Below are 15,853 nucleotides of genomic sequence, written 5' to 3'. Positions count from 1 at the left end.
CACGTTCCCATCCTCCCTTGCCACCTGACACTACTTCCCAAGCACTCTTGACACAAGACGAGTTGGCAATATCAGATAACCTTGTGAGCTTCAACAGCAAGAAGGTAGTTGCTGGAGTCAACTCACAGTTTGATGTACACTAACACTTCCTATTTTTGTTGTTGGACTAGCACCTGGCGCAAGAGGAAACAAACATCAGGGATAATGCTCGATAGGTTAACTAAATCTAGAGGAGGAAGAATGCAGATCCGTTTTGAGGCAGGTTTAAAAAGGCCACGTGATGCTACAAAGTCAGCCAAGTTAGTATCAAAGGCAGCGGTTGCCGTTAGGTGTCATGTACGTATCCTCCCAACATGGATTCAGTACAGGAATGACAAAGACGAAACCCAATTCAACACCTTCCTCGACCATTTATCTGTAAGTATGGTTATGTACGGAAACTAGTAATATCGCCTTGCTCTGTCCCATACTTTCTAGGTTGCTGATAATGAGACTCCCATAATTTTCAACAGATGAGGTTCAAGTTGGATAGCCAAGATGATGCAACCAGACAAGCTGGATAGCCAAGATGTTGCAACCAGACAAGCTTGCACCCATGTTTTCAAGTTTGCTCTGCGACAGTATCGGTATAACTTGAGGAAAACTCACTTTGAAGGCAAGGTTAACAGTGAACTTTCCCAAACATCTCCAGTGGAAAATATATCAGATGAAGACTGGAGGGGCCTTGTTAAACACTGGTCTGATCCGAAGTATCAGGTACATGATCATATCACATGTTGAAGTCCTATTTACGCATGTGCCACACAACTCTATCTTCTTGTAGGCGAACTGTTCAAAGAACAAGGCCAACCGTATGAAAGAGAAATTCCAACAGACGACAGTATCTCGTAGCTATATTGCACACTACGAGGCTCTTGTAATTAGCTATTGTTTCACTCTTTTCGGTGTACCATATTATCATATCTATATTGACTTGTTCGAAATGCAGAGGAAAGCCCGCAAGGACCAAAAAGTACCTGAACCAAATGATGTGGAAATCTTCAAGGACTGTCACACCAGCAAGAAGAAGGGCATGACTACACCAGTCAAAGCCTCTCTTGTAAGTCCTTAATCCTCATGCCTTTTAACTACTACTTACTCTGACTTGTTCCTTGAACTACATGGTTTGCAGCCAATGTCTATTACTCTTTTCAATTTTATACACAATTGTCTTAGCGTATCATTGCACCTTACAAGGTTTAAAAGAGAGGAGTGATGTTCCTTTGATCTTGACCCATAATCTAGTTTCGTGCTGGACTTGCCCACACAACGTTACAATTGCCTGTTTGTCTGATCTCCAGTTGTTTTGTGATATGAATGATGTCATACTATGCTTACCGTATTATAAACTTCTTCTCTTTATCCTAAGCCCTCAATACAATGTGAAGAAATAGACAATGCATTAGCGATGGTACATGGTCATATGTTTGGAACCTGGTTTTATTATGTACTTTGCAATAAAATACAACTAATATTTTACATGGGTTCACCAGAATAAGTTCTGTATATAGACCAAAGCTATTTTGTTTGGTTTTGCTGCCTCCTTAATTTCTTCTGTTCTGGTACTACTAATGTAAAACCTCAACTTTTCAGCGAGCTATGGAAAAAATGGTGGAACCGCCACCTTCTAAAGGTGGCAAGGCAACTATAACTGCAATGTCAGCTCTTGATGCAGTGGGTCAGTACCTGTCCACTAACAGTGCCAAAAGCACATTCCTGCGTAATACTGGGTTGGTTGTTAAGGCAATATCGTCCAAACTGCCTCATGATCAAGATATGCCAGCTCAAAGCAATGGTGTATCTGCGCTCCAGACACAAGTCCATTCCCTAATAGAGACCCTTTGTGAAACAAGGAGAAACATTGCTCAATGTCGTCAAGATATGCATGGTTTTGAAACCAGATTATCAGACATTTGCTATGTTGTTCAGGAGCCTAGGGGAAATGAAGGCGAGGGTTATGGTGCTCCATCGGACAATACAACATGAAAATGTAACAGTCAGGTCAAATGAACTGAGCTTCTGAACTTCTGGTGGTGCATTTATCTGCTAGACTGTTAAGTTTTATGCCAACTTTCCTTTTGTTATATAGTTGTAATTTGTTTTGGTGCGATACAAAATTTATTCTTAACGTGCAGCCACCGGCTGAAGAAAACAACAAGCCATTTTTGTATAGTGTAGGGTGTTCCCTATATTTGCACTCGTGACGATCTTTGATGCCGAGTGGATGTAATCTGTGCAATTGCCTTAATAGCCTAGCGTTAGTTTCAGCCTTATTTATTTCCTAGTCTTCTTTTTCCCTGGTTTGCTAGTGGCCATAACTACCATGGGCCATATACGGGCCGTAGGATCTATGGGTCTCCTACAGGTCGTCGATAAATGGGCCTGTAATCGGTGGGCCTCGGGCCGTCGGATAAATGGGTCTACATGGGCCGTAATCGGGCGTAATTGGTATCGGCCCAACACGGTAACAGGCCGTTAACAGGCCGTAGGACAGCAAAGGCTTAATTCTGTCATAGGCATAACGGGTCGTTAATGGGCTAGAATATAGGACGGGATGGAAACGGCGCAACGGGTTAATAGGCCAGAAACGGGCCGACTCTTGCCATGGGCCGAATTTGGCCCATTAGGGTAACAGGCCAGTAACGGGCCGACTCTTGCCATGGGCCGAATTTGGCCCATTAGGGGAACAGGCCAGTAACGGGCCAACTCTTGCCATGGGCCGAATTTGGCCCATTAGGGGAACAGGCCAGTAACGGGCCGGAAGTAATCGAGGGCCGAAAAGGAGCCCAAGAACGTATGGGCCGTCAATAGGCCGAAAGCTAACACGGGCTGGAAACGGCCCATGTAAATCATGGGCCGTTAACGGGTATAAAGAAAATTACTGTTCATTATGGGCTAGAGTCACCGTGGGCCTGTAAAGGGCCGAAAGATACGAAGGCCTCATATGGGCCGAAAGACGTCGTGGGCCATACATGGGCCGAAAGTGAAATGGGTTGGTGTTATATTCGATGGCCCACATGACGTTGTTGGGCGGATTTTCTTTAGGGCCTAACGGGCCGTGAGTTAACGGGCCGTAAAATGGGCTATTTGTGAAGAGACCATTAACAGGCTTTTCATGGGCCAGCCCATTAACTTTTGACCAAGTCAAACGGGCTGAATTTGTAAGCTAAATGGGCCAGTGGTGGGCCGTGGCACGTGTCGACATATCATAGGCACCTATCTGACCCACTAACGAGCTGACACGTGTTTCGTTCGGCCAATAAGAATTTTACACGTGGAAATTTCCCATTGGTCGGGGCTGTTAACGGGTTATCGGATCCAAAACCTGACCCGATAGCTTAACGGCGTTCCGTTACGGTGGATGCCACGTGTCGTTCACCCTTGACGAAAGCACTTCTGTGATGTGCGATTTATCGTCATGGAAGTGGACACTTCCGTGATGATAATTTTGGTAATGTCATGGAACACTTCTACGACAGCACATGTATGACTATCTTGATTCTGTCATAAATTTGTCATGGATGTACATGCATGACAAAAAACGCGACCTACTGTGACAAACACGTATCATCACGGAAGTGTATTTTTTTGTAGTGCATCTCTTCTCCCTCCTGTTTTCTCAGCCATCGCGCGGTGGGCGGGGTGGGGGTTTGCCGATAGTCGGTTTGCTCAACTGCGGTCCCACTTATAAGTGAAAATGCAACACAACACGCATTCCCCCTTGAGCGGCGTGCCGGACCAACCGTGTGGGGGTGCGACGCGACATGGCAGGCTTTTCCTTTTGAAATTGTAACTTGTAAAATTTGGTTCTGCTCCATGGTGCGACCGATAAATAGAAATAATGATTTTCCTAGAGTAATGAGAAGTTTGGTTCTGGCGCGGTTCATGCATGGAGTACTTAGGAAAATTATGAAGTTGATGCGAAAGGTAAGATAATTACTAGTAGTACCATATACTACTACATGGATTTGACGGAAAGATAAAGATACATACGGATCCATCAACGACATCCTCATGCCCTAGTGCACCGGGTCACCAACCGACGTGTGAGGAGCAACGACGTTGGCAGCAAGCTCAACGTGCTTCTGAACAATGTCGTCCAAGGTTGCCCTGCGGTCCAAGAAGGCCAGCGTCCAATCGTCCTCCTCTTGCATGTAGTAGTCCTTATGGACGATTAGCGCGTAGACGTGGGTGATTATGTTGATGGTGTCTTGCTGCGCCAGGCACTGCGCAGCGAGCGCGACCTCGAGGTGGACATTCTCCGGCGCGACGGCGGGCAGTCGCAGGGCCATGGTCGTCCGCAAGCTTCTTGACGATGGTGAACTTGTCGAGCAAGCAGACGAGGACCTCGTCGAACAAGGAGACGAAGCTATCGTCCAAGCGGCCCCTCGCCCTGGCGGCCTCAAGCACTACCTGGAGATGTCTGATGCTCGCGCTCATCGCCTCCATGGGTCTAGCTTCTAGTCAACTGATCTTGCGATTGAAGTGATCACTCTTGCCCTTGGGTGCGTAGGATTTCGTAGATTGGACTGGCGGAAGCCTTTATATGAGAAGTGTAGACTGCGTTGAGTTCACGTACGTGTTGGCCATCTATGCCTCGCCCGTCTACTGCACCTGCCTTTGGCTGTATGGCAGGTTGGCCAGACACCCATTGGGCCCATGTGTCATACACCCAAAGGCAGGTGCAGTAAGTCAATGAAGCTGCGTCCCCCTCCGTGCCCGTGCATGCTTTCAATGACTTGGGACTACCAAACATCACATTCAGTGGTTAGTTCATTGCATGTAATCCTATTAAGTAGCAAAAAGTCATTAAGTTATCTCGCCGATAGGAATAAAACAATACACCATTTATTTATTTACAGAGGGAGTAGTACATTTTTTGTGACATGCATTACAAGATATTGCTAGTCAAATACTAAATCCAGATGGACGTGGTAGTACTACTAAATCCAGACGGTGGTGCTAGTACTAGTAGTAGTATTACTGCCAATGTAGTAGCACTGTACTACCCGTTGGTCAAATTATTACGTGCTGCTCCTCATAGTGAAGTGACAAGACCCTACGCCGGAGATGAGACCTGAGTATAGGCGCCGTGTTCGGCACACCATAGTCAGCCTCACCATCTGCAGTCACTATCATCATGGCTATAGACCTAGCCTGCTTACAACTAGCCGTGTTTGACATAATTTCCCATGCGTAGATTCCCGTGCATTGCACGGAACACCAAGATTGGGGGCTGGACGGCGCCGGCAGCGGCCATCGCGCCAGATTTTTCCATGGCCTTCTAGATGTGGTGGGGAGGAGATAAGGCTGATTGTGAGAGACAAGGAGTTGTTTGTAAATAGGGAACAAGTGCAGACATATTTTTGCAAAACTGGAGAAGTTTGGTTTGTATGCGTCAGATCTAGATCCGACGGCTATTGGTGAAAGATGGCAGGCACAACATCATCACCAACTCAGGACCTGTTTGATTCGCGGGATTTTGAAAAAGCAGGAATAGGACACGACAATATTACAAGTTTCAAACTGATATTACAAATGTTAGGAGTAATGTTGCACCTACGAAGAGGGAATTACTAGGAAGTTTACGTAAGAACTTTCGTTACTTTAGGTGAATGCAACATTATTGTACGAACTAAAATCCACCGCCATGACAAGTCAATAATGGGCAAATAAGTTTTCGAGTCTCTGGCCACTTGATGTTTCAAAAACAAATTCAGCTTCTACGGAGACTTTGTCATTTAGGCTTAGACGCTTGCGGTGATCAGCACGCCATTCATTGTTGCACCAGAGAACGCCAAACCTCATTACCTTGAGCACACTTGCCTCCAGAATAAAGAACCTGGCCAATTTAATCTCAAATGTGCTGCCTCGGTAGTCGATCAAATCAATTTCGGTAAGATGGAGATCAAGGCATTCGATGAGATTGTTATAGTGCAACACATTTTTCACATTCGGGTCTTTTTTTATCTGCAAAAGAAGAGAACATATTAGAGCAGCTGGTTTTATAAGATTGCCGTGTCATCAAGAAGTACCAATATCATTCGCTCATATGATAGGGTTGGCTGGCTAGTGATATTTTTTCACACTCTCTCTCTCTCTCTCTTTCTCTTTCCTCTCATTTACCTAGGAGTACGTGAATAGCTTGGGCATTTGTTGCCTTCCACTATGTGGCTGATGCCATATTTCGCAAAAGTATGCCACATAATACGCATCGATGTCAAATCAAAAGATTTTGGCACCGCTCTCGCGATGTGAGAGAGTTGGCACCACTGTGCACACAAACCCACATGTATAAACAAACCAATCAAACCAACTACACCAGCCTCTCACTCTCCCAAACAAGTGTTTTTATTGCCTCAGTCCTCTCTCTCTCCCACGCAAGTGTTTTTGGCACCGGAGCAAAGTAGGTGATCCAGATTGGGGCACCAGGTGAGAAATGGAGGGGCATCGATGCCAAATGCATCACAAGTGAATTTGGCACATGTTTTGGCCTACATAGTGGAGGGCCGTTATAGCCCACTTTTGTACTACCTCTTATTTAGTATAAAATTTTGACCATAGATTTATGTAAGAAAATGCCAATGCATGTCACTAAAAATTGCACCATTTGAAATTATGTTCAAATACGAATCCAACGATATAGTTCTTAGTGACATGCATGAACATTTTGTCAGTTAAATCTATGGTCAAATTTTGATACTACAAAATAGGAAGAGTAAACCAGGACAGAGGTAGTATTTACTCTTAGGGTAACCATAGAGTTACAGGAGTAGTCTAAGTTACTTTCCACTATGACTAGCCTAGGCAACTATAGTAGTACAACAAAAAAACAATGCAGATGATCACGTGAGAAAAAATACTAAATACATTTCTTTCGGTGCAGTGCGTAGATGCAGTTTTGAACACTACACTTGTCATCGTAATTTGGGAAAATTACAAAAAATTTGAGCTACGTTGTGATTATCGTTTACTAATAGGAAAGAAGTTTCACCTCGATGAGTAGCTTCTCCGTGCACGGAAAGCATGTAAGGAATCCAACAACTTGATCCAGATTGGGCCCGATAGATTTTATTGCCAAGATCTTCACTGTGTGCATAGACTGGGTCAAGCTTGTGGGAATCATTTTCTGGAAGACGGTCGTAAATACATCAAGAAGAAATTTAAAAATGTGAATTTCAAGAAGACGGAGAAGAAGATGAGTGTTGTACCTGAACGATTACAGATCCAATAAAGAGTTCGGAGAATTTGGCAGACGAGTGCACCAACGCTGTCAATTTCGGCGCGTCAATGACCCTGCTTTTTGTTGGACCTTCTAGATCCGATACAAGCAATCTCTCAAGGAAAGGCGAATTCTCAATTACCATAACATGGAACTGCTAGAGTGATCTCTTCCCAATAGATGTCTTGTTGCGGGGCCATCAAGACACATAAATCCATCAGAGATTCGTCGACGCGATGTGGAGGCTAATGAACCCATGGATCTGCTCAAGACGAATTTACTCGAGCACAATAGAGCTGCGGAGCAGGTGCTCCATAGCCTTCTTCGAGATGACAACGTCGAAGAGGTAGAGCTGCTTGAGTTGAGGGAGAAGAAGGGCGGCGCGGCATTAATCTGGGGAAGATAGCAGGAGCTGAAGCTGGCGCGGCGCAGCGTTGGCGCGAGGTGGAGCGCGGACGGCGGCAGAGAGCGACATCGTCCAGCTCCAAAGTTGAGCTCCTCGAGCAGATCTAGGGTGGGGGTTAAGAACCACTCATCGAACTTGGTTTGGACCTTGCAGTTGGTACTGAACATGCGGATGTCAAGGCGTCTGGCTGGCCCAGGGTGCGATGAAAGGATCTTGGAGACTGCGGCCATGCGTTTGCAATCCCTGTCGCAGAGGCAGCTGTCGACGGTGAGGTTGAGGGGGACGCGGCGCCAGAGGGGGCGCCACCGCCGGGAGAGCAGGGCGGTCCGCACAGCAGATTTGGTGTGGAGGAGGCCGATGATGACGAGCAGCATGTCGTCGGGGGAGGCTGCTGATGAAGTCCAGGCTCACCGGATGCGGTTTCGGCTCGAGCCGCCTCCACTTGTTGGCTGCCTCGCCATCCATCTCAACCGGCGGCAATGCCGGTGTACACGTGCGCTGGTGTGTGTTGTGTGCTGGGTGTGCGCGACTGCGTCCTTCTGTGCATGCCGCCGCGCAGTGGTGAATTGTGCGCGAGTGCGTCCTCCATGCGAAAGAAGTGTGTCGTCAATGCGCCCTAAATTTACTAGCGTGCAGGGTGCTACCCCGAGTGGTTTCAACTTTGTTTACTTCACCGCGTGTCAGATGGGCCTCCAGTTTACTTATTTTCACCCACTACTACATGGGCCAGCACACGAAGATACAGAACACGAGCTGACAAGGCAGCATGTGGACTGGTTGACCGGTCAACTAAACAATATATGGAGCTATATGCTGACACAGTGAGCGTATAATCCGTTGGTATAGAGTGTTCATGTGAGAGGGGAGGCCCGTGAGAGATAGCAGAGAGAGTGAAAGAGCTACTCCCTCCGTTCGATAATGTAGTTCCAACATTTTTTTAAAAGTCGAACTTTTGAAACTTTGACCAAGTTTATAAAGAAATTACTTATATCTACAATACCGAAGATAAATGATAGTATGAAGTAAGTACATGTTGTGATGAATCTAATGATCTTTCCAGATGTAAATGTTTTTCTCCACATATACCTGGTCAAATTTTTCTGAGGTTTGACTTTTCAAAACATCCATATGCTTATGGATGTGAGAGAGTGCCTAACTAGAGAGAGAGTGAAATAGAAAGAGTGAGTGAAAAAAGTGTGTGTGCGTGTGTGAAAGAGACATGGAAAACACTCGATAAAAGTCGAGAAAAAACGTGTGTGTCTTATGTAAATATATCACAGATGCATCTTCGACAACGGAAGCAAGGTGAGGAGATAGTGTGTGGTTGTTTGCAACCGAGAGATCAAGATCCCTAGCACGTGGCCAAGAGGGGTCTGACAAACAAGGGAGAGAGGTCGAGAGAGACGTACGGAGAAAGTGCAGACATGGGGAGGAGAGAGTGTATGTTTGTCATAGAGAGATCCCCTGGAGATCGTGATGGGACTACATGGGTGGGAGATCGAGTGACAAGGTGTGTGCGCGATAGAAGATACCCCGAGAGATATCGAGATAGACGTATGGATGGAAGGAGACAATACGTGTGTTCCTGATGGCTAGTGAGAGATAATCATACTTAGGGGGGGAGTGCTTGCGCCTATGATGGAGTGAGGGATTATGGTACTTATTAGGGGGTGCGTGTCACATAGAGAGAGAACAAGGGGGGAGAGTGTTGGATGGGTGTATATGTATAGCGCGAGCGAGACATGTGTATGTGTGAACCAAGGAGATATAAAGTTTGAGAGAGATTGAGGAGCCCCGATAAGGCTGAGTGGTGCGACAGATAGCTGAGAGGGGAAAGAGATATTCCATCCGCTCGATAATGCAGTGCATGTAATTTTTTTAGAAGTCAAACTTTAGAAACTTTGATCAGGTTTACACAAGTGTTATTTATATCTTCAATACCAAAGATACATCATACGAAACTACATCTCATGGTGAATCTAATGGTATATGTTTGTCGTTCCACATGTAATTGTTTTTCTCCACGTACATGGTCAAACTTTGTGATGTTTGACTTTTCAATAAATCAATATGCTATGGACCGAGGAGAGTGCCTAAGTCGAGAGGGATCAAGTGCGTGTGAAGGAGAATGAGTAAGTGTGCAAAAAGAGTATGTGTGTGAAAGAGAAAGTGACAACAAACGATAAATTAGAGAGAGTGTGTTTTTTTTCATTTTTTAGGCGAACATATCAAGCATGCATCTCCGAGATAGAAAAGCGAGGCGAGGAGATACACGAAGATAGCTAGTGTGTGATTGTTTGCAATGGAGAGGGACACCCCTATAGCACATGTCCAACAGAGGTCTGGCCAACAAGGAATAAAGGTCGAGAGGGACACATGGAGAACATGGACACATGGGGAGGGCGAGAGGGTCTGTTTGTGATAGAGAGACCCCCTCGAGATCATGAGGGGAATATATGGGTGGGAGATCGAGGGAGGTGCGTGCGTGATAGAAAGATGCCCCGAGAGAAATCAAGATAGACCATGCACATGTTTGTGATGGAGACTAAGATTAGCTAGTCATATACATATAGGGGGACTGTGTGTGCCTACAATTGAGTGAGAGACCATCATACTTGGCTAGCTAGGCATGAGATTGTGCGTGTGTGTGTGTGATATGGAGAGATAACGAGGGAGAGAGATAGAGTTTTAGATGGGCCCATCGAGTGCGAGTGAGATATGCATGTGTATGTGTGACCTAGGTAGATGGAGAGTTTGAGAGAGAGGGGGAAGAGCTCCGAGATGACAGAGTGGTGCGTGAGAGAGTTACGGGCAACGAGCCAAGGAATTTGTGTTCGTATGATGAGTGCACCCAAGATATCTAGCTTGGACTAGAGAATCATGTTGGGAATTTAGTAATTTCAGAAAAATTCCTACGCACATGCAAGATCATGGTGATGCATAGCAACGAGAGGGGATAGTGTTGTCTACGTACCCTCGTAGACCGAAAGCGGAAGCGTTAGCACAACGCAGTTGATGTAGTCATACGTCTTCACGATCCGACCAATCAAGTACCGAACATACGACACCTCCGAGTTCAGCACACGTTCAGCCCGATGACGTCCCTCGAACTCCGATCCAGCCGAGTGTTGAGGGAGAGTTTCGTCAGCACGACGGCATGGTGACGATGTTGATGTTCTACCGACGCAGGGCTTCGCCTAAGCACCGCTACAGTATTATCGAGGTGGACTATGGTGGAGGGGGGCACCGCACACGGCTAAGAGATCAAGAGATCAATTGTTGTGTCTATGGGGTGCCCCTGCCCACGTATATAAAGGAGCAAGGGGGGTGTGGCCGGCCAGGGAGAGGGCGCGCCAGGAGGAGTCCTACTCCCACCGGGAGTAGGACTCCCCCCTTTCCTAGTTGGAATAGGATTCAGGAGAAGGAAAGAAAGAGGGGAAGAAGGAAAGAGGGGGCTAGCCCCCCTTGCCCTAAACCAATTCGGTTTGGGCCTTGAGGGTGCGCCCCACACTTCCCTTGCTGCCCTCTATTTCCACTAAGGCCCATGTAGGCCCATTAAGCCCCCGGGGGGTTCTGGTAACCTCCTGGTACTCCGGTAAAATCCCGATTTCACCCGGAACACTTCCGACATCCAAATATAGGCTTCCAATATATCAATATTTATGTCTCGACCATTTCGAGACTCCTCGTCATGTCCTTGATCACATCCGGGACTCCGAACAACCTTCAGTACATCAAAACATATAAACTCATAATATAACTGTCATCGTAACGTTAAGCGTGCGGACCCTACGGGTTCAAGAACTATGTAGACATGACCGAGACACGTCTCTGGTCAATAACCAATAGCGGAACCTAGATGCTCATATTGGCTCCTACATATTCTACGAAGATCTTTATCGATCAAACCGCATAACAACATACGCTGTTCCCTTTGTCATCAGTATGTTACTTGCCCGAGATTCGATCGTCGGTATCTCAATACCTAGTTCAATCTCGTTACCGGCAAGTCTATTTACTCGTTCCGTAATACATCATCCTGCAACTAACTCATTAGTTGCAATGCTTGCAAGGCTTTAAGTGATATGCATTACCGAGAGGGCCCAAAGATACCACTCCGACAATCGGAGTGACAAATCCTAATCTCTAAATACGCCAACCCAACAAGTACCTTTGGAGACACCTGTAGAGAACCTTTATAATCACCCAGTTACGTTGTGATGTTTGGTAGCACACAAAGTGTTTCTCCGGTAAACGGGTGTTGCATAATCCCATAGTCATAGGAACATGTATAAGTCATGAAGAAACCAATAGCAACATACTAAATGATCAAGTGCTAAGCTAACGGAATGGGTCAAGTCAATCACATCATTCTCCTAATGATGTGATCCTGTTAATCAAATGACAACTCATGTCTATGGTTAGGAAACATAACCATCTTTGATCAATGAGCTAGTCAAGTAGAGGCATACTAGTGACACTCTGTTTGTCTATGTATTCACACATGTATTATGTTTTCGGTTAATACAATTCTAGCATGAATAATAAACATTTATCATGATATAAGGAAATAAATAATAACTTTATTATTGCCTCTAGGGCATATTTTCTTCAGTCTCCCACTTGCACTAGAGTCAATAATCTAGTTCACATCGCCATGTGATTTAATACCAATAGTTCACATCACCATGTGATGAACACCCATAGTTCACATCGACATGTGACCAACACCCAAAGGGTTTACTAGATTCAATAATGTAGTTCACATCGCTATGTGATTAACACCCAAAGAGTACTAAGGTTTGATCATGTTTTGCTTGTGAGAGAAGTTTAGTCAACGGGTCTGCCGCATTCAGATCCGTAAGTATTTTTCAAATTTCTATGTCAACAATGCTCTGCATGGAGCTACTCTAGCTAATTGCTCCCACTTTCAATATGTATCCAGATTGAGATTTAGAGTCATCTGGATCAGTGTCAAAATTTGTATCGACATAACCCTTTATGACAAACCTTTTTGTCACCTCCATAATCGAGAAACATATCCTTATTCCACTAAGGATAATTTTGACCGCTGTCCAGTGATCTACTCCTAGATCACTATTGTACCCCTTGCCAAAAACAGTGTAGGGTATACAATAGATCTGGTACACAAGATGGCATATTTTATAGAACCTATGGCCAAGGCATAGGGAATGACTTTCATTCTCTTTCTATCTTCTGCCGTGGTCGGGCTTTGAGTCTTACTCAGTTTCACATCTTGTAACACATGCAAGAACTCTTTCTTTGACTGTTCCATTTTGAACTACTTCAAAATCTTGTCAAGGTATGTACTCATTGAAGAACTTATCAAGCGTCTTGATCTATCTCTATAGATCTTGATGCTCAATATGTAAGCAGCTTCACTGAGGTCTTTCTTTGAAAAACTCCTTTCAAACACTCCTTTATGCTTTGCAGAATAATTCTACATTATCTCCGATCAACAATATGTCATTCACATATACTTATCAGAAATGTTGTAGTGCTCCCACTCACTTTCTTGTAAATACAGGCTTCACCGCAAGTCTGTATAAAACTATATGCTTTGATCAACTTATCAAAGCGTATATTCCAACTCTGAGATGCTTGCACCAGTCCATATATGGATCGCTGGAGCTTGCATATTTTGTTAGCACCTTTAGGATTGACAAAACTTTCTTGTTGCATCATATACAACTCTTCTTTAATAAATCCATTAAGGAATGTAGTTTTGTTTATCCATTTGCCAGATTTCATAAAATGTGGCAATTGCTAACATGATTCGGATAGACCTAAGCATAGATACGAGTGAGAAACTCTCATCGTAGTCAACACCTTGAACTTGTCGAAAACCTTTTGCGACAATTCTAGCTTTGTAGATAGTAACACTACTATCAGTGTCCGTCTTGCTCTTGAAGATCCATTTAATCTCAATGGCTCGCCGATCTTTGGGCAAGTCAATCAAAGTCCATACTTTGTTCTTATAATGGATCTCATCTCAGATTTCATGGCCTCAAGCCATTTCGCGGAATCTGGGCTCATCATCGCTTCCTCATAGTTCATAGGTTCGTCATGGTCAAGTAACATGACCTCCAGAATAGGATTACTACACCACTCTAGTGCGGATCACACTCTGGTTTACCTACGAGGTTCGGTAGTAACTTGATTTGAAGTTACATGATCATCATCATTAGCTTCCTCACTAATTGGTGTAGTAGTGACAGGAACAGATTTCTGTGATGAACTACTTTCCAATAAGGGAGCAGGTAAGTTACCTCATCAAGTTCTACTTTCCTCCTACTCACATCTTTCGAGAGAAACTCCTTCTCTAGAAAGGATCCATTCTTAGCAACGAATAACTTGCCTTTGGATCTATGCTAGAAGGTGTACCCAACAGTAACTTTCGGGTATCCTATGAAGACGCATTTTCCCAATTTGGGTTTGAGCTTATTAGGATGAAACATTTCACATAAGCATTGCGACCCTCAACTTTAAGAAACGACAACTTTGGTTTCTTGCCAAACCATAGTTCATATGGTGTCATCTCAACGGATTTAGATGGTGCCCTTTTAACGAGAATGCAGCTGTCTCTAATGTACAACCCTAAAACTATAGTGGTAAATCGGTAAGAAACATCATAGATTGCACTATATCCAATAAAGTACGGTTATGACGTTCCGACACACCATTACACTGTGGTGTTCCAGGTGGCGTGAGTAGCTCGCTCCCACTATTTCAAAACATGCTCTCCTCGCCCGAAATCGCTCGCGCCCACTATATTTCAAAACACGCCCTCCTCGCCCGAAATCGCTCCCGTCAACTATTTGGGGAGAAGCAAAGTTACTCTACTATCCCCGACCCTCAGTACATAGATGTCACACCCTCGATGCGACTATATCTCCCACGTGTCGAGGCACGACTTAGAGGCATAATCACATTGAATGCATATGTCGCAAGTGAGGTAATCTTTACACAACCCGTGTAATATCATAAGGGAAAGAGATTACATAGTTGGCTTACAATCGCCACTTCACACAATTACATGAATAAACATTACATCAACCAAATACACTCATGGTCCGACTACGGAACCAAAATAAAAGAAGAACCCCAAATGCGACAAAGGTCCCCGATCGACCCCAACTGGGCTCCACTACTGATCAACTGGAAACGGAACAACACAAAGGACAAGGTCTTCAACGAGCTCCTCCTGAGCTTGGTTGCGTCATCTGCACGGACTCATTGGCACCTGCAAGCTGGTTTGGAAGTATCTGTGAGCCACGGGGGACTCAGCAATCTCACACCCTCGCGATCAAGACTATTTAAGCTTATGGGTAAGGTAAAGGTATGAGGTGGAGCTGCAGCAAGCGACTAGCATATATGGTGGCTAACATACGCAAATGAGAGCGAGAAGAGAAGGCAAAGCACGGTCGATAAAAGTATGATCAAGAAGTGATCCTGGACTACCTACGTCAAGCATAACTCCAACAACCGTATTCACTTCCCGGACACCGTCGGAAAGAGACCATCACGGTTACATACGCTGTTGATTCATTTTAATTAAGGTCAAGTTCAGGTTTTCTACAACCGGACGTTAACAAATTCCCATCTGCCCATAACCGCGGGCACGGCTTTCGAAAGTTCAAATCCCTGCAGGGGTGTCCCAACTTAGCCCATGACAAGCTCTCACGGTCAACGAAGGAATAGACCTCCACCCGAGACGTTCCGATCAGACTCGGTATCCCGGTACAACAAGACATTTCGACAGGGTAAAACTAAACCAGCAACACCGCCCGAATGTGCCAACAAATCCCGATAGGAGCTGCACATATCTCTTTCTCAGGGCACACTCAGATTGTCTTAGGTACGGGTAGGCCAGCCCAGAGTTGCCCCTGGTGGTCACCGGTAGCTGACAGTTGGACCAACACTCAGAGGAGCACTGGCCCGGGGGGGTTAAAATAAGATGACCCTTGGGCTGGCCTAACCCAAGGGAAAAAGAGGCTAGGTGGCGAATGGTAAAACCAATGTTGGGCATTGCTGGAAGAGCTTTACTTAAGGCGAACTGTCAAGGGGTTCCCATTATAGCCCAACCGCGTAAGGGACGCAAAATCCGGGAACATAACACCGATATGACGGAAACTAGGGCGGCAAGAGTGGAACAAAACACCAGG

This window comes from Triticum urartu, chromosome 5 (assembly GCF_003073215.2).
Source record: "Triticum urartu cultivar G1812 chromosome 5, Tu2.1, whole genome shotgun sequence".
NCBI classification, from domain to species: Eukaryota; Viridiplantae; Streptophyta; class Magnoliopsida; order Poales; family Poaceae; genus Triticum; species Triticum urartu.
This window is presented reverse-complemented; position numbering follows the sequence as displayed.